At 36.9% G+C, this 19,326-nt stretch overlaps 1 protein-coding gene across 4 annotated transcripts in view; it reads left to right on the forward strand.

Moving 5' to 3' along the window:
* Positions 1–19,326, forward strand: part of fam168a (family with sequence similarity 168 member A) — a 77,897-nt gene that overhangs the window by 16,344 nt on the left and 42,227 nt on the right. The window contains exon 1 of one of the 4 annotated variants that reach the window (XM_051724337.1): positions 12,061–12,129. The exons of the other annotated variants lie outside the window; for them this stretch is intronic. The gene's annotated coding sequence lies outside the window, so the exon portion shown is untranslated. Of the gene's footprint in view, positions 1–12,060; positions 12,130–19,326 lie in introns of those variants that run through there. 4 annotated transcript variants of the gene reach the window in all.

Here is a 19,326-nt window from a genome sequence, read left to right on the forward strand (position 1 = left end):
AACTATCACCTTAACATGATACATGGAACTGATGAGGGAACGCTGCGGCCGGCTAGCTTGTTGGAGTTCTCACGTTGAATGTCTGTCGATGCGCCGCTTAAAGTTTAAATAATTTCAACTTTATCCCATTGCCGCTGACCTTTCGAATTGTCCACTAATGATTACCGAATGATTCGTATGAAGTATCATTATGTGGGCAGTGTCGGCTCTAAAAGCAGAATAAGATGTTGGTGTGTGGAATGGCATAGTACTGTACTTATCGTACTATTTCTGCTGTTCATATATATGGCAGAAGCAGTAAGAGTAGAATAGGAAGTATGCCATTTTCTGCAACACTTTTCATGTGGAGCTAAAAGTAGCACTTGATAATGGTGTTGATGCTCTGACGCAAATCATTTGAATGCACCTTCACGATAGCTGTAGCAAAGTGGATAGCCACAGTCTACCGGCTAATTAATATCATGGAGGATGAGGTTTTAAGAGATTTAATGTGCATTACAATGAATATGCAATCAATGGGAACTAGTTCTTTCAATTTGTCGACCTCCTATTTAGACTTTGGGAAATGTTTAATGTTCCTTGAATTAGTGCTATTTTAGTGTGTCTTTATACTGTGAAAAAGTGTATAGTAAACTGTATATCGATCTGTAGAGTCTAATTTCAGCACTTTCAAAATCTGCTATTAATAGCGATTAACTCTGAAAAATCATGTGATTAATCGTAATTAAATATTTTAATCAACTGACAGCACACACACACACACACACACACACACACAAAAAACTCATTTTGCCTACATTAATGCACTTCCATTTGAAGTCTATGGTCTATCTTTATAACAGACCTTGAAACAGAGAGAGAGAGATGGTCTGGAAAGATTTTCAGACTCCAAGGTCATTGTACAATGTCAGGCAGAGTTCATTTCTTAAGTCACTCCTTTAATATTGCAGTTGGCATTCATAGAGTCCTTAAAAAAATGTATGGGCTTCCCAGTGTTCAGTGAATTTGCTACGGGGATGACGTTAATGTCTGATATCAGCACCGGCCGATGACTATGTCCGCTTGGTCGCTTAGTGTTACCTCCACCAGATGTCAGTTGCAAAAACTACTAACTGCAGAATTCTGTTAAACACAATACAGAATTTAAGATGTGCTGGAAATTACACTGTGGTGGGAATTTTCATGACTTTCAGAAATAATAATAATAATAACAAATCTCCTGTGATGCATGTACATACACTGTTGGACATTGTAGAAAAGTTTAATAAATTAGTAAGAGTGTAGTCCACAGTGCTGAAAATGGCCGAAGTTGAAGAAACACCTGTTTATGTAAGAATAAAATAAGATAAAATATATTATGTATAGATCAGCACCATTATATCAGTCAGTGGCTGCCCTGCTTTCTAAATAGTGGTATCTACATAAGCTATTAAAACACTCAGAATCAGCCACTGCTTCAAAATGGTCAAATGTCAGCTAATTAATTGGCCTGGCCGATATATCGTCTATTATTCTATGATATAATGCTGTCAGCAGGCAAATCTGTTGGTATACATGTCTTTATAATTGACAGTAGCTCATAGCAGCGGTACAGCAGTGTGTTTATATGTGCTGCGGTGTAGGTTAGGGTTGCCACAGTGTTACCGGTTTTACCTTGTGGAACTTCCAATATCAATACAATAGCCTAATGAATAGAATAGCTTTAAATAAAGAATAGTTGCCTAATGAAGAGTTTGTGACCCATGACATATGCACCTAAATAACTAATTTTTTGACCAACGGATCAAATTGCACAGGCAGCAAAGTACGCGCACTGACAGAAGACGTTTAATTGCAGGTAGCAAATATAATGTGCATGGTGGGTTACTGTAAGACGTCTCGGATTTGGAATGACACAAGAAATGCTGTTAGACACAGACACGCGCTTGAAGAAACACTTTATAATATTTTTAAGAACAGATGTCAGAAAAGCCGTCTATGCACATGTCTGACACGCTGTTTGTTTGGAGGCGTGCAGTCTCGTGGAACACACACGTATGTAAATGGTTCTCACTCTTTCTTTGTTTCAGTCTTCTGAAATTTTTTTGCAAGAATAGTATCGTCTATGAGAATGCTGCAAATGACCTCAGACCATCTCAGCTCAGGAGGTGCTCTGACTTCAGTTCGCTTTATTTCCACTGAGCACGTTGTGAGCGCAACTCTGCAGGGTCACTTTATATATAGCCTATACATCTGTTATTAAATCATAAAATAATACAAAAACACGTTCACCAGATCTTAATTTGTATTAGTAATTTTCCACCGTTGTCATGGATGGATACTTGCATGATGGTAAATGGAAAGGTGGTTATATATGTTTTTGGTTTTTTTACCACTTCGTTATTTTAATTGCTTTTTCGTTTAGTTTGAAGTGCAATTTGAATTTAGAAATGTCTTTGGTTTAAGTTTTTTGATTTAAAAAAAAATGAATTTAATTTTCAGTGCAAAATCACTAAAGCAAGAATATTCACCGATCCCTCAGCCTGTGATATATATATATTTTTTAATAAAATTGCATATCGTCCAGCCCTAGGAGGGAACAAAACGAATTTATTCACACATTCAAAGTCATTACTCTTCTGAAGCAGCCAAACTGGGTCCTGGGATGAAAGGTAATAAAACACCAACATTAAACCTGCAACAACCCACAATAAGTGATGTATTTGCCCGGACAACGAAATACCCGACTGGTAGCCCATGATGGAGAGAATGCACGGATGAAGTAGGTTCGTTGCCAAAGAGATGTTGCCCTTCACAACTGTTGAAAATGTTTGTTGAACAACACACATTTTAATTGCGCTTCAGTTTTTTCAGTTTCATTTGAAATTTTAGTTTGAAATTAAGCTGCCTTGTATTATTGTGTGGGCTATTCCTTAACGAAAATTACTCCATAGTACCACTTAGCATCCAACCAGCAGTAATACCGGCGTTAGTCGGTTTGTACGTGAACACCGCATCGGTGTGAAAATTATGATACCGTGGCAAGTCTAGTGCAGATTAGCATGTCTTTCTCCCACTGTTTGCACAGCTCACACAGCTGGACCCCACAGCAGAGTCTGTTTTGTCCGCACAGCGTGCTCACTGACACACACACTCACACACAGGTGTTGGTGTCTGTACTGTTCACAGTAGCTCTTTAAGCTCTTATAATCTAAATAATTCAGACCCCCTTTGAATGTTTCACCCCCCTCTCGCTCTCTGCGTGTGTGTGTGTGTGTGTGTGTGTGTGTGTGTGTGTGTGTGTGTGTGTGTGTGCTGCGCCTGTCAGATCAGTGTGATGGAGGCGGATAAACCTTTTCTCCTTCCTTGCTTGGTGTTCGCTTTGATTCTGTGCGTCTGTATTTTGTTGCTCTACCTGCGCTGATGCCAACCATGGAAGTCATTTATAATGTATCGCAGAACAGAACCATAAAACACAGCCAGAGCTGAGAATTTTAGGTAAGTCACTAATGAACTAGATTTGTAAATTTTTCTAATGTCTTTGTGCAAAACTTGCCACTCCGATGCTAGGGTGGTTGCTAGGGCGTTTATGTCGCAATGAAATGGATGCATTTGGCGTATGCACACTACAACTGCTTTGTGATACTCTTTTAGTACTGTCAACGGCAGGCACATGCGCCAAAGCGATCACTGATGAAGACTCTCCACGTGTCTACAAAAACTAGGTTGCACGTAGAACAGAACTGAAATTAGATTGAGGAAAGACAGACAGGATAAAATGCTATAACAAAAGTTAGATTCAGCTTACTGTATTATTAAAATGCTTTTCTGAGTATGAGAGTATTTTTTTGTGTATTTACGTTTGTGTAGGGTTCCGCACATACTACTGACTCCTTCATGAAAGTAAAACTTGTCACAGAATCGCTGTGTTATGTTCAGGAATCAATCACCGATATTCAGGTCCCTAAGGTCGGGCCTTCAGGCTGTTTGCAGGGGCCATGATTAATTCAGTGTGTTTGTGCTGTTGAATTGAAAAGAGGAGAGATGTGTTTGCCTCATGGTCAGGCCATACGATCAGGAGAGTCTGTCTTACCTCGGCTTTAATGTACATGTTTAGATATTTAAGTTAGTTTGTTGTAGAGTGTGTTAGATTGACTAGTTCTGCACACCAGCACGTGAAAATTGATTCTTGTAACAAGTGCGTATAATAGGGCTGGGTATCGATTAGGGCTGCACAGTTAATCTAAAACATCATCAAGATTACAATGCAGCTGCAATTAACGAATCGTGAAAAGTGTCAATTACAACATTCAATTTAGATCTATTCCCGTAGTGTCAAGATTTTCTATTTGCAACTTTTTTTGGTCTGTTGTGAGCATGAATGAAATAGACCGAAAATCTGTTTAAATTAGTCTATTAGCATATCAGAAGCGACAACTTAGTATTCTAGTATTGTTGTGTTGCACACTTTCTGTGTATTATTTATTCAAAATGTAAACAAAATTTGAATTCAGGAACAATTAATGTAGCCTACATTAAGAATATAGCATGCAGTTGCCCCACAAAAAGTATTTTAATCGAAATGAGTAATCACAATTACAATGTCAAGTGAAATAATCATCAATTATGATTTTCGTTATAATCTTCCAGCCCTGGTATCGATACAGATTTCCCGATATGATTCGATTCAGTCTCAAAAACTCTAGATTCGAATTCTATTTTTTTGGATATATTTATATATTTAATTATAATGTCGATTTTTGTTTACACTCTCAGCTGGTGCTTTAAATTATAAAGGGAACCTTCTAACTTGGTACGTTATGAATTTTGGAAAATTAACAACATGGCCCAAACTATGCAGTTAAATAATGCAATATACTGTATTTCACAGATATAATGATCAACTCAAATCAAAACTGAAGTAAACTTTAAAGTAAAAGTAAAAGATCGATCTTGAAATTTTATGATTTTGATATCGGGATTGGTCAAATGAAGATATAACTTGCACCAATATAGAAATTATGGCCTGTATTGATAATTCATTTCATTTGTTATGGCCAATGTTTTGTTATGATGCCTGATGTTATGATATTTTTACAATATTATAAATGTATATTTTTTTGTCTGATTTTAATTCATATTAAAGATCCACTCTAGATACTTTAACCTCCTGAGACCCCCGTGTGACTGCTGTGTGCATTTTCCATTTCCCTTTTTAATTTGTAACTAGTAGCACCTAATAAACAAGCAAAAAAAGAAATTCTAGAGCAAATAGTTTTCCTAAAAATGTATGTTCACATATGTAGACAGCGAGACTACATTGTGAAATTTTAAATAAAATATAGAAAGAATTTTATCATCAAATTGTTTATTAGGTTTCCCAGGAGTGTTGGTTATTCATGTTTTTGAGACGTTACAGACATTACAGCTGATTTTATGTAAAGCTGAATAAATAATTCTTATTCAAGGTATTGTCCAGCATCGTCCAATCACAGCCAACCATGTTAAAATGAAATGTTGCATTATAAAATTCTGAATCTATGTACTGATTACCATTGTCCCATGTCCGCCAAACATGTTGAGTGGTCCAAAAATCCTCTGCAGCCTGAAACTGAACCTTTGGTCAGATTTTAGGATTGAATGCACTTAGCTGCATAAAAAGATATAGGATGCTCCCTTGCTCCCTATTTAGTGAATGACTTAACCTCCAGTGTGCTGTCTGTCTGCACTGGTCTCAGAACAGTTTGAAATGCACCTTATTTTCATCATAACTCCATATAAAGCCTCTGAAAACAACATTTTTCAGCTTTTGGATGTACCCATTTATTTTCAATGTGAAAATGCATAGTAAATATATAGGAATGCATTAACTAATGTTAATAAATAGAATCATATTGCACAGTGATAACAAAATAAAATATACCAAAATGAAGTGAAATGACCCACTAACGTGTTTTTTCTACTTTTGAGGAAATGAACTGATTTTTTTATGCAGCATATCAATCGAAACCAGAGACTCCAACCAAACAGGTTTCAATGAAAAAACATAGAGATTTCTATCCAGAGGCGCTGCGTCTGTAGGAGTGCTTCAAGGAAATCGATGGCATGCTGACTCGGTACGGCAGAAGTTTAACCCTTAAATGACAGTCTAGAGTCTTGTGAACAGTATTCAGTCGGATTTTATTCATTTAAATTATGCCTTGCGTATAGCGAGGCCAAAATACAGTGTCCACGCATGTGGACGCAGGGTCGCACGAGGTTAAGTGCAATCATCAGGCATCAAAGCATTATAGTATACAATAGAAAAGATGGATTGCTAAAAAGTTTGAAACCTGGAATAGCAAAAGATTAAAGCCTTGAGAAAAAATAAGTCCTAATATGATCTGCTTCAAATGTTAATGGGCTTAATGATTCAGACTAATGCCAATATTCAAAAGTAAACACAAATATTGGCCCATACCAATATGGCCTCTGACAAAATTAGCAGTGTGCATGCTAATTATAAAGTGAACACTCTTTGCATATGGGGTATTTCCAGGTAATATTTGCAAAAAAATCACCATATAAAACTTATAAAAGCACATGACTGTTTTGATACAGCACTGTGGTTCTGTTTTCTGACGTCAAACAAAGAATGTATAAACTAGTTAGTCCACTTGAGCCTTCTCCCATTCCATCCATCACTCATTCTCCCCACTTCAGGTGCAACAAAGTGGAAGGGCTAGGTTTTTAGAACGATCTATGCTTGACAAACTCAGAATCCCATGCTGCATTGCAATGTAAACAACATGGCGGTGCACATATGCAGGGAACTCGCATCTTATCATGATCAATCATTATAAACATCTAAAAATCACATTCAGTGTTTGATAATATATAATCTGTCCTCCATTGCATCTGCTGTGAAGTTGACTTATTTTTTATTTATTTTTTAAATACAGCGATCATTAAAGAACTCACGTTGGGGGATTAGTCTGTATAGGAAAACTTGTGTGCAAAAGGGTTAAAAAGAGAACTCGTAGGTTTAAAATCTTCACTTAAATATGGCATTTAGCCTGAAAAATCTGTAACATTCATGCACAAAATTAAAAAAACAAACAAAAAAACATATTTGTTGTCTATGGCAGGTTTAACCATTGGATACAGCTTTTAACTTTCAACTGTAATAGGATTACAGTGTAACTACTGCAATTGTGAATTACAGTCATGTGATGCTGTTTGGCACATACAATATTGATTGATCTGGTGCAGTTTACATTTTGTTTAATAATTAACTAGATCAATTCAATAATGCACTATAGAGTTTGCCATTCTACTCTGTATATACTTTAGACTTTAGTTAGAGGCCATATTTAAGGAATATTCCAGGTTCAATTGAAGTTAAAGGGACAGTTCACACAAAATAGGAAAATTCTGCAATCATTTACTCCATCTCATGTTGTTCCAAAACCGTTTGTCTTTTATTTTTAGAGCCCTCAGTCTTTTTTGTGACTGAGGCTTACATTCTGCCTTACATCACCTTTTGTGTTCCATGCATGAAATAAATTCCTTATGGGGTTGGAGGGTGAATAAATGACATTTTTTGGGGGGTGGGGTGAACTATCGCTTTAAGACAGTACAACATCTTTCCCTCAAAGCCTCATTTTCATTTGCATAAAAACAAATATGGTGTCTACTCTGAATGAGGCATTTTGGGAATCTTTGAATGAGTCTCCAACATATGACTAAGCTGGAAAAGAGTGAAATTGCTTTTGTTTGGCTTTGATCAAGAGAATCTTTGCTTCTTTGTTAACACAATTTTGTGCTGTAACACAACAAAGAAATACAGTCTGTATTGGATTTCGAATGAAGCAGCAGCTGCAGGAAAGCATTTCCTGTGTCGCAGGATGCTGATCTGTGCAGGCTTCAGTGCTGGTTAGCAGTGTGTCCCAATGTCAATATGACATCATCATAGGGTCACAGCAGGGTCATAGTGCTGAGTGTGTCCTTTAATTTACTCTGCACAGTCAGCAGGGAAATCCTCTACCAGTCTGAACTGCTGTGTGATCCGTTTTTAAAATATATGTGGCCGGGGTGCAAATTTAGCATTTTTCCTGACACGCCAATGGCTGGTGAATTAGTAAGATTTATTGGCCATGAATATATATATTTTTTATTATTGCCAGACAATTGACAGTCAGTGAGTAGCTGTTTGTACCTCTTTGATTTGATTTACTCACATTGCTTACCATCTGGCCAGTACCTGTTTTAGTTTTATGCTAAGCAATTTCAAGCTAGGTGAGTGTAAATTTTGGACCTTTTGTGTCATATAGCAATACAGCAAAAAGAAGAAAAGAAAACAAAGTTAGATATTTTTTAGCTTTTTAACTATATTAAAAATATATCTTAATATATTTATTTTGTTTTTTTATGCACTCTTAAGGAAACATAATGGCCAAATAAGGCCACATCTACTCATACACTGGCGGCCAAAAGTTTGGAATAATGTACAAATTTTGCTTTTTCGGAAGGAAATTGGTACTTTAATTCAGCAAAGTGGCATTCAACTGATCACAAGGTATAGTCAGGACATTACTGATGTAAAAAACAGCACCATTTCCAACACAGTTGAAATCTATTTGGTTCGTTAAATGAAGCTTAACATTGTCTTTGTGTTTGTTTTTGAGTTGCCACAGTACGCAATAGACTGGCATGTCTTAAGATCAATATTAGGTCAAAAATGGCAAAAAAGAAACAGCTTTCTCAAGAAACTCATCAGTCAATCATTGTTTTGAGGAATGAAGGCTATAAAATGCTTGAAATTGCCAAAAAACTGAAGATTTCATGCAAAGATGTACACTACAGTCTTCAAAGACAAAGGACAACTGGCTCTAACAAGGACAGAAAGAGATGTGGAAGGCCAGATGTACACCTAAACAAGAGGATAAGTACATCAGAGTCTCTAGTTTGAGAAATAGATGCCTCACATGTCCTCAGCTGACAGCTTCATTGAATTCTACCCGCTCAACACCAGTTTCATGTACAACAGTAAAGAGAAGACTCAGGGGTGCAGGCCTTATGGGAAGAATTGCAAAGAAAAAGCCACTTTTGAACAGAAAATCAAAAAGAAAAGGTTAGAGTGGGCAAAGAAACACAGACATTGGACAACAGATAATTGGAAAAGAGTGTTATGGATCTAAACCCCATTGAGCTTTTGTGGGATCAGCTAGACTGTAAGGTGCATGAGAAGCGCCCGACAAGACAGCCACATCTATGGCAAGTGCTACAGGAAGTGTGGGGTGAAATGTCACCTGAGTATCTGGACAAACTGACAGCTGGAATGCCAAAGATCTGCAAAGCTGTCATTGCTGCACATGGAGGATTTTTTGATGAGAACTCTTTGAAGAAATTAAATTTTTTTTCAAATTGTAATAGTAATTTTTCACGTTATTAATGTCCTGACTATACATTGTGATCAGTTGAATGCCACTTTGGTGAATAAAAGTACCAATTTCTTTCCATAAGAGCAAAATCTGTACATTATTCCAAACTTTTGGCCGCCAGTGTATACGTTTTGATTTGAAGACGCATACATTTTGCTATGTTTTGGCCTTCCGTTCACACTGAGATTTTGGAGCTTTTCAAAATGCTCTTCCAAGTGTATACATTTGAAAATGCTGTCTTTGCGTTGTAGTAAGGACAGGGAAAATGGAAACGATGACGTATTCGTTGTCGTGATCCATTTAACCAAAAACAATCAAGATGGCGGCCCATGTTGTAGCAGGAATATCGTGCCTGTTATTCAGTTTGATAGCATTGTTAACGATAAATGTTACTTTGTACAACCTTCACATTGCATCCCTTCAAAGGCAACAGGAAGTTTACTTGGAATTTCTGTCTGGTGGTGGAACACCGTACATGGAAATGACAGAGGGTCATGCTTATTATGCATTTTTAGCATGTGCAAGTAAAGGGATTTTAGTGTTTTTAGAGGTTTCCGTGTGGACAAGAAACTTTTGGAAAATGTTTGATGGCAGTGTGGATGGAGAAAAATGAAAACACCTTTTTAAAATTTATCCGGATAAATGTGGACGTAGCCTGATCACATTAAATCATCACAATATTTAATTTTGCTTAATTTTATAATTAGCAACAAAATCACTATGTAGTATAGCTGAGCAATATAAAGAAATCTTTCATTTTCAGCTTTTTTATGATCAAAAATATAAATCTTGATATTTATATATTGACCAAAATGGCTTTTAAAGGTGTTTTTATTTTTTTTAAATGCCTAATGCAGACTCCGTGAATGCTGTTGAGGGATGATGCAAATGAAACGTAGACTTTTTTTTTTCTTTTTTTTTTTTTTCATTTAAACAAACAGTTTGAACTAATTCCTGGAAATGAATCAAACTTACCAAATCTTATGCCGTTTTTTCTACTGAAGTTTACATTCTAATACTCAGGAGTTGCAAGACAAGTATGAATGGTGAAACTACAATATATCCTTTCTTACCAAATAGATGCATTAAATAATAATGATGTTCACAATTCCACTTAGTTTTATATCATTGGCCAAATAAGAGCATGAAATCATTCCAATATTCTAAATTTTGATAAATTTTATTATCAGCAACAAAATTACTATGTACTATAGCTCAGCAATATAGCAAAGAAAAAAAAATCTTTATTTGACAGCCTTTTGATGACATTCAATATATATATATATATATATATATATATATATATATATATATATATATATATATATATATTTTAATAATTAAATATTTACTCCAAAACATCTTAAAGGTGATATTTTTTATTTTATTATATTTTTTATATATGCAGTATGTATATGTACTATTATATACTGTTTATATATACAGTATATACTGTATATATACACCGATCATACCCACCTGTCTAATATTGTGTAGGTCCCCCTCGTGCCGCCAAACAGCGCCAACTCGCATGCTATTCTTCAAGGTAAATTCTAGAGACTGTTGTGTGTGAAAATCCCAGGAGATCAACAGTTACAGAAATACTCAAACCAGCCCATCTGGCACCAACAATCATCCATGCGATTATCTAATCAGCCAATTGTGTGGCAGCAGTGCAGTGCATAAAATCATGCAGATACGGGTCAGGAGCTTCAGTTAATGTTCACATCAACCATCAGAATGTGGACAAATGTGATCTCAATGATTTGGACTGTGGCATGATTGTTGGTGCCAGATGAGCTGGTTTGAGTATTTCTGTAACTGCTGATCTCTTGGGATTTTCACGCACAACAGTCTCTAGAATTACTCCGAATGGTGCCAAAAACAAAAAACATCCAGTGAGGGGCAGTTCTGTGGATGGAAACACCTTGTTGATGAGAGAGGTCAACAGAAAATGGCTGGACTGGTTCGAACTGACAAAGAAAGCAAGTTTTCTTCCAGGATAACCTTGTACGTGACTTAATTCATGAGTCCTTTACAAAGATGAATCTGCCCGATTCCAGCCTTGCTGAAGCACCCCCAGATCATCACCGATCCTCCACCAAATTTCACAGTGAGTGTGAGACACTGTGGCTTGAAGGCCTCTCCAGGACTCCGTCTAACCATTAGATGACCAGGTGGAGGATTAGTGATGATCTGGGGGTGCTTCAGCAAGGCTGGAATCGGACAGATTCGTCTTTGTGAAGAACGCATGAATCAAGCCACGTATAAGGTTATCCTGAAAGAAAACTTGCTTCCTTCTGCTCTGACAATGTTTGATTGTGCGTCTGGATTTCCCCACATACTGTTTCCACTCTCTTGATGCCGTAGGGCAGATATAATGTACACTATCCAGTGCACCTTTCAGCAACGTGTTATAAAGAGTAGCACGTTACATAACTGCAACATAACTGCCAAAACTGTGTGCTTTGCCTGCGAGACAGAGAGAGAGAGAGAGAGAGAGAAAGAGAGTGAGCTCAAGGGCAATGCAGTGTTCCGATTCACCCTGATAAAACCGGAGAGAGTGAGAAAAAGGGAGACAGAGTTATTCATAGAGATTGAGAAAAGAGGGGGAGGGGTGGAAGGGGGAAGGAACGACACTGGAATGGAAGAGGTATTGATTTGGTTTAGACTCAGAGGGAGGACGAGAGTGATTGTGAAAGTCAGCTGGAAGGAAAGACAAAGCAGGGTAGGTATGGGAATTGTAAGGAATTTAAAGCTGATGTGTGTCAATTTTTACGATGGTAACATGATTTTTCGTATCCCAGCTTAGACAACTATAATAAGCCATTTGTAGGTTGATTTCCCTGAAAAGTGTAAACACTGTTATTAAATTCTCTGTGGTCGGCAAAGCAACACTGAGTGAGTTTACATTGCAACATTGCAGTTACAATCGATCTATAGCGGGTTAAACTGTAATTCCAGAATCTCGCAAACAAATCAGCTGTTCCACTTCAATTCTCTCTAGAGATCCATCTGACGTATACAGATAATTTCTCTGCCTTGTGAATCAATTTCAGTAAGTAGTATGTAATAAAATACATAAATAATAATAATATAGTAATATTAATCCCATGAAAATATAATATTATCTATCTTTAGTATACATATTATATAAGCAAGGTTCTCGCTCAGGATTTCTTCTGTTAACATTTGCAGTGCATTTTGTGAACATTAAATGGCCAATTTTTAATGGATCTGCTGAGTGTTGACTTGTATTTTTAAAAAGGACGGTACACTCAAAACTAAAATTTCTGTTATCACTTCCATTTATGCTGTTGCAAACCTGTATGACTTTCTTTCTTCCGTTGAGCTCAAAAGGATATGTTAGGTAGAATGTTAGTTGAAGTCACCATTCACTTTCATTGTATGGAGAGAAAAAAAAAGATGTAGTGACAGTGAATGGTGACTGAGACTTACATTCTGCCTAACATCTCCTTTTGAGTTCCACGGAACAGAGAAATTCATACAGGCTTGGGGGTGAGTAATGATGACAGAAATTTCATTTTGGGGTGAACTGCCCTTTAGATACCTGTTGAAGTATTAACAGGCAAATCGCCCCCATCTGAGCCATGTAAGGGGGGAATCCCCCCATTTTTAGAAATGAATTGAAGGCTCTGTGAGGAAATGAGGTCATATTTTCAGAGCATGCGGACTACACCAAGGCCAATTGTGATTCGATTTACATGTAAACATACTGGACGAAGACGAGCTGCAATCGCATTATCTAGGTATGTTTTTTCGTCTTGCAAAAATTGGACTGAACTCTTTTACATTACATTTTAAAGACAAATTATTGTTTTAGTCCGATTATAATTTCGATTATGGAGGCATGACACGCGTTGTTCAGGGTTCCCCCTCCTGGTTTTGTTTCAGATTTGCAAATCGATTTGACTGATTCAAAAGAATCAAATTCAAAAGATTTGACTCAAATGATTCTTTCATGAATATGACATCACTATTGCCCGGCCGCATGAGGTTTACATGTGCAGATGTGTCATTTGTGGATTGTTCAGTCGCAAAAGTAACGTAAGGTTCTGGAGAAATGTATCGGAGTAAAAGTATAAAATTTACTTCAAAATGTAGTAAAGTAAAAGTGAAAGTCAACAGAAATATTTATGCTCGAGTAAAGTACAAATATTCAAAAACTGTACTTAAAGGGATAGTTCACCCATAAATGAAAATTCTCTCATCATTTACTCACCCTCATGCCTTCCCAGATGTGTATGACTTTCTTACTTTTGCAGAACACAAAGATTTTTAGAAGAATATCTCAGCTCTGTAGGTCCATACAATGCAAGTCAGTGGTGACCAGAAGATCCAAAAAAGCACATAAAGTCAGCATAAAAGGAATCCATAAAACTCCAGTGGTTAAATTCATGTTTTCAGAAGTGATATGATAGGTGTTGGTGAGAAACAGATCAATATTTAAGTCCTTTTTTACTCTAAATCTCCACTTTCATTTTCGATTGGTTTTGGCGATTCACATTCTTCGTGCATATCTCCACCTACTGGGCAGGAAGGAGAATTTATAGTAAAAAGGACTTAAATATTGATCTGTTTCTCACTCACACCTATCATATCGCTTCTTAAGATTTGGATTTATTGTAACTGTGGAGTCGTATGGATTACTTTTATGCTGCCTTTATATGCTTTTTGGACCTTCTAAATTTAGGCCACCATTCACTTGCATTGTATGGACCAACAAAGCTGAGAAATAACTTCAAAAAATCTTTTTTGTGTTGAGCAGAAGAAAGAAAGTCATACACATCTGGGAAGCCATGAGGGTCAACTATTTAAGTACAGTAACAAAGTATTTGTACTTTGTTACTATAAACCTCTGCAGAACACAAAATGTGCGCTGATTTTCATGAAAAAAAAGAGCTCTGATGCGAATATATTGCACATTTGATCATGTATTTATAATATCATTTTTAAGATTTTTTTATCACATGTCCCTAAAAGTGTGAGGGTGGTGAGGAGAGGTGAAGGAAATAATCGGAATGAAGATATGAAGGAAGCTTTGAACATCTGAGCGTTTTACCTGTCTCTCCTCAACTTTAATATTCTCTTTCGCTCCTGTGCATACATTAATATCAGTTTTTTTATTGCCATCTGGTTTGCATTAAAAATTGCTGGTATGCATTAAACCAGCTGCGTATTTTCAGTCAGCCATTTTCCTGTTCTTATCTTCCCCTGTGAACGACACTACAGGGATGCTGGTGCCGTTTAATGCTGGTTAGTTACCCGAGTGTGAACTTGAAAACCCATTCTCCACCCTTGATGAGCGACATAAAGGACATAAAGGGCTGAATAAAACCTGCTCTGGATAATGAGCACAAGCTGTAATGTGTTCTTCCTCGTATTTTTCGCTACATTTTGGTCATTGAACCGTAAGACGCTTCTTGATTGTGTGTATGTCACGAGAAGAGCAAATTATTTCAAATGTCTCTTTGTGCTGTTGCTGCTATTGTGGGTTGTGTGTTTTATTCTTTTTGTCACATTTTGGGAAAAAGATTAAAGGGATAGTTCACCCAAAAATTAAAGGTCTGTCATGATTGACTGAGGCCTTAGGGTCTGCCTTTTGTATTACATGGAAGAAAGAATGTCATAAATACTTGGAACAACATGTTCAACTGAATTTTCTTTTGTCTGGGTGAACTATCCCTTTAATATACTAAAAGAATAGAAAAAGAAATAATGTTGAAAGCCATGGAAGTTGATATCCCTTACAAAAAATATCAAAACTTGCCGCTCGTTATTTTCACATGCAAATGAGCATTTGATTCGCCGCAAATGTTTGCCAGAAGTTTGCAGCTCTTCACCGGTAGTGGTGAACCTCCGGCAAACCTTTGGCAACAATGGGCGATTTGTCGCAAGTTTGGCACAAAGCTCATTTGCATGTAAAAATTAGCATATTTGCCATGAACTCTTGATTCTCGTAAGAGATGTTATTCAGATGTTTTGATATAGTCTTCATGCAAATGTTCTTCTTACCCCCATTGTGCAAGCATATCTCAAAGTAAACCCTGACAGGGTGATCTTATCAAATGAATAAATCAATGGAAAATAAATATTGATTTTAATTTAAATTATTTTATCATGTGAGAAGAGACAGTGGAGTGATACAAGAGACATGAAACTAGCACTAGAAAATTGGTTGTCTAAAGGTAAGATATACAGTTTAGTGGTTATTATACAAAAATTTGACCATTTATATATTATATACATTTATATAAAATATATAAAAAGATATATACATATATATCACTTAAAGTATATATATATATATATATATATATATATATATATATATATATATATATATATATATATGTATATATATATATATATATATGTCATTTTTACTTTTTAATTTCTTGCATCTTCTGCGACAACAGTAAATATTTCAATTTTGTGGTTATTATACAACAATATTTGACCATTTATATGTTATGTAAATGTTTTTTATTAATATAAAATATGTATAATTTATATATTATATAATACACTTTTAACTTTTTATTTTCTTGCATAGTGAGTGATGTGGTGTTTGTTCTATGCCAATTATGAATATTACGTTTGATGAACTGTTTTTCCCTGACGAAGAGCACGTCTCCACAGCCAGGAAATGTTATTTGGTCTTTAATTTTCCATTAATATTATGATGGTAACAATAAGAATCATTGAATCTGGAGGCAGTGAATTATATCACATATCACATGTAATGAATACACAAAAACGTTTTTAGTAGATTTCCCGGTTACATCTGTATGGCAGTGGGATATCCTACATTACACCATTAATCATACTGGCCTACTGAGGAAGACATTAGAGATAGAGAGAGAGAGAGGCACCTTCATCCCCGAACAGCTCAAGGTGATTCTATCATGGCCTGATTAATGACTCAGTCTTCAGAATACAAGTAGCATCAGAGCCGTCCATGCACATGAAGAAAACATATGCACATGCATGCAGTGCAGTGAAACCTGCTTCATGTCACTTTCTATTGTCCATTATAGTGCAGTAATTTTAACTAGAGTTAATGGCAACCTGAGGTGCATAATATGTTGACCAGAGGGCACTTCATGGACAGTTATATGAAGTAACGTAAACGTAGAGCATTGGTACGCAATAGGCAGACTCCGGTCCGAATCCGGGCCGAAGGATATTCCAATCCGGACCGAGCTCTAAATCTATGTGCTCGTTATCTGACACCTGGCTAAGTGATTGTGTAAGCATACGTGTATATGTGCGCGGAGCGGGAATAAAGCACGTTCAGCGCCACACGCTTTATTCCCGCTCCACGCGCGTTACCCCTCTCCCCGCTATAGAAATGAGGCGCCGCATAAAGCCTTAAAAAGAACGAGTTGCGGGTGTGGTTATTTTAACATATGTTTTTTCCCCCGTCTAACTGTAGCTTTATTAATCAGCATGTTATGAGCCTTTCATAATAAACAAACAGATTTTTGTTGTAATTTTGTTTTATATTTAAACACAAAAACCGTGAAGCTGTCATTCAGCGTCAAAACAAACTGTTGATCTTATCTTTTAATATTCTTATCCAAGTACCCTCAACTGATGAAGTCTTGATGAAATATTTTAATCTTTTGGTAGAAGAGAGTTTTTTTTATTTATTTTTTTTAAACAAAGTACTATTGCTGCCAATGTGGCAAGTTATAAAAAAAAAACTATTTAAAAAATGATACATAATTTCCTAGCCATATAACTACTGACACCATTTGCTTCCCTTTGCTGGGAAGGAAATGTAGAGACCAGACCTCTTGGAACTTTAATTGAGTACCCCTGACATAGAGTATACCATTACAGATGTGCTCAGTAAGTTTTTGTTCACGTTGTCTTGGACTTACACTGACACCTAGTGCCGTGGATGCAGCTTCATTCAAACTTAATAGTTTTCAGTTACTGATATCATTGTAGAAATACACTATTCACAGCAAACCATGATTAATTAAATCCCTGAGTGAAAGTGTCCAATAACAGGTTCAAGCCCCAGCACCGCCAAGATGCCACTGTTGGGCCCTTGAGCAAGGCCCTTGACCCTATCTGCTCCAGGAGCGCTGTATCATGGCTGACCCTGCACTCTGACCCCAGCCTAGCTGGGATATGTGAAAAAGAAGAATTTCACTGTATATGTGCAAATGTATAATGTGTGATAAATAAAGAAAATTATAAATTAATTAATTAATTATAAATTATTATAGTATTCAGCTGGTCTTGTGATTCTAACATGGTAGCCCCCATGAGGGGACCCTCTCCATGTGGAATAAAAAAATTTAGATGTACTGTATGTTTCAAAGTTATGGCACTTTTCCACTGCACGTTACGGTTCGACTCGACTGGACTCTGCTCGCTTTACTTTTCTGAGCTTGCTTTTCCACTGCAGTTTAGTGCAGCCTCAACATGGGTGGGATTATAGGCTGATCGTCATAGTCGCGCCGCCTCTACTGCCGTGACATCATCTTAAACGCGACACAAACACACAGCAAAGGAGCAATGGAGGATATCGAAGGTATGATGTTCTTGATTCTCGGCATGTGGCTGTTTTTCACAGCAAGACGACAAACTTTGTTTCAAAAGAGGCTGACGTCAGCAAGACAAATTACCGCTAAAAAAAACAGGAGAGTTTGGGAAATCATACACCAAAGCGCAGACGAGGACATCACTGTGTTGGCTCAAAGACGACGCACGAGGGTAAGCTAACCTGCCAACTAGCTTATTGATTCTTTCTGACCAATCAGTGATCTGCAGGGTTTTGACGTCACATTTAGTATCAGCTCGGCTCGCTTGGAACCTCGACCAAGGTGGTACTATAAAAAGTACCAGGTACTATCCACAGTGGAAAACCCCCAAAAAGCGAGCAGAGTCGAGTCGAGTCGAGCCTTTCAGTGCAGTGGAAAAGCCTCATTACAATTCATTTCTGTTCAAGTAAAACTTTTTAAATGAGGAAAGAAATACTGAGTGCTCCTTCAAGCGTCCTGCTGAAAAACCCAGCTAAAACCAGCCCAAAGTGGTTATAGCTGGTCAGGCTGGTCTGTTTGGCTGGTTTTAGGGACATTTTAGCTGGTCAGGATGGGAGATGGCTGATTTTAGATTTTTTACATTTATGCATTTGGCAGACGCTTTTATCCAAAGCGACTTACAGTGCTCTTATTACAGGGACAGTCCCCCTGGAGCAACCTGGAGTTAAGTGCCTTGCTCAAGGACACAATGGTGGTGGCTGTGGGAATTGAACCAACAACCTTTTGCTTACCAGTTTAGTGCTTTAGTCCACTACGCCACCACCACTCCATTTTTCTTTTTTTTTTTTTCTTTTTTTTTTTAAAAAGCTGTTTTGTTTTGTTGCAGGTCAACTAAACCCCAGCTTGGCTACCACCTTAAGCTAGTTTAAGTTTAAGACTTTTTTTTTTTTCATAAATACATAACACTTAATTATGGTTTGTGAGACATGTTCCACCACAACACTTAAAGGGATTGTTCTCCCAAAAATAAATCATTTACCAACATGTATGTGAGTAACCGATGACAGAACTCTTATTTTTAGGTGGAATATCCCTTTAAGAGGTGTGTTTTTTTAATAAAAAACAAGTGTCATTTTAAAAATAAATGATATTAAGTTTGACTGCAGCGTTTAACTCGCGTCTACATGCACGCATTTTGAGAACATTGTTCAAAGCCAGCGCTCCTGTTCCCTGATTCACTTTCATGCTGATCTGTCCGTCAATGTGTGTACGTGAGCTTTGATTTCTATTTCTTGTCACTTTATATGTTGCTCTCTCTCTCTCTGTCTCTCTCTCTCTCTCTCTCTCTCTCTCTCTCTCTCTCGCTCATTTGGGCTGCTGCTTTGCTCGCTTTATGTTGCTTT

The sequence above is a fragment of the Myxocyprinus asiaticus genome, chromosome 18 (assembly GCF_019703515.2).
Source record: "Myxocyprinus asiaticus isolate MX2 ecotype Aquarium Trade chromosome 18, UBuf_Myxa_2, whole genome shotgun sequence".
NCBI lineage: Eukaryota > Metazoa > Chordata > Actinopteri > Cypriniformes > Catostomidae > Myxocyprinus > Myxocyprinus asiaticus.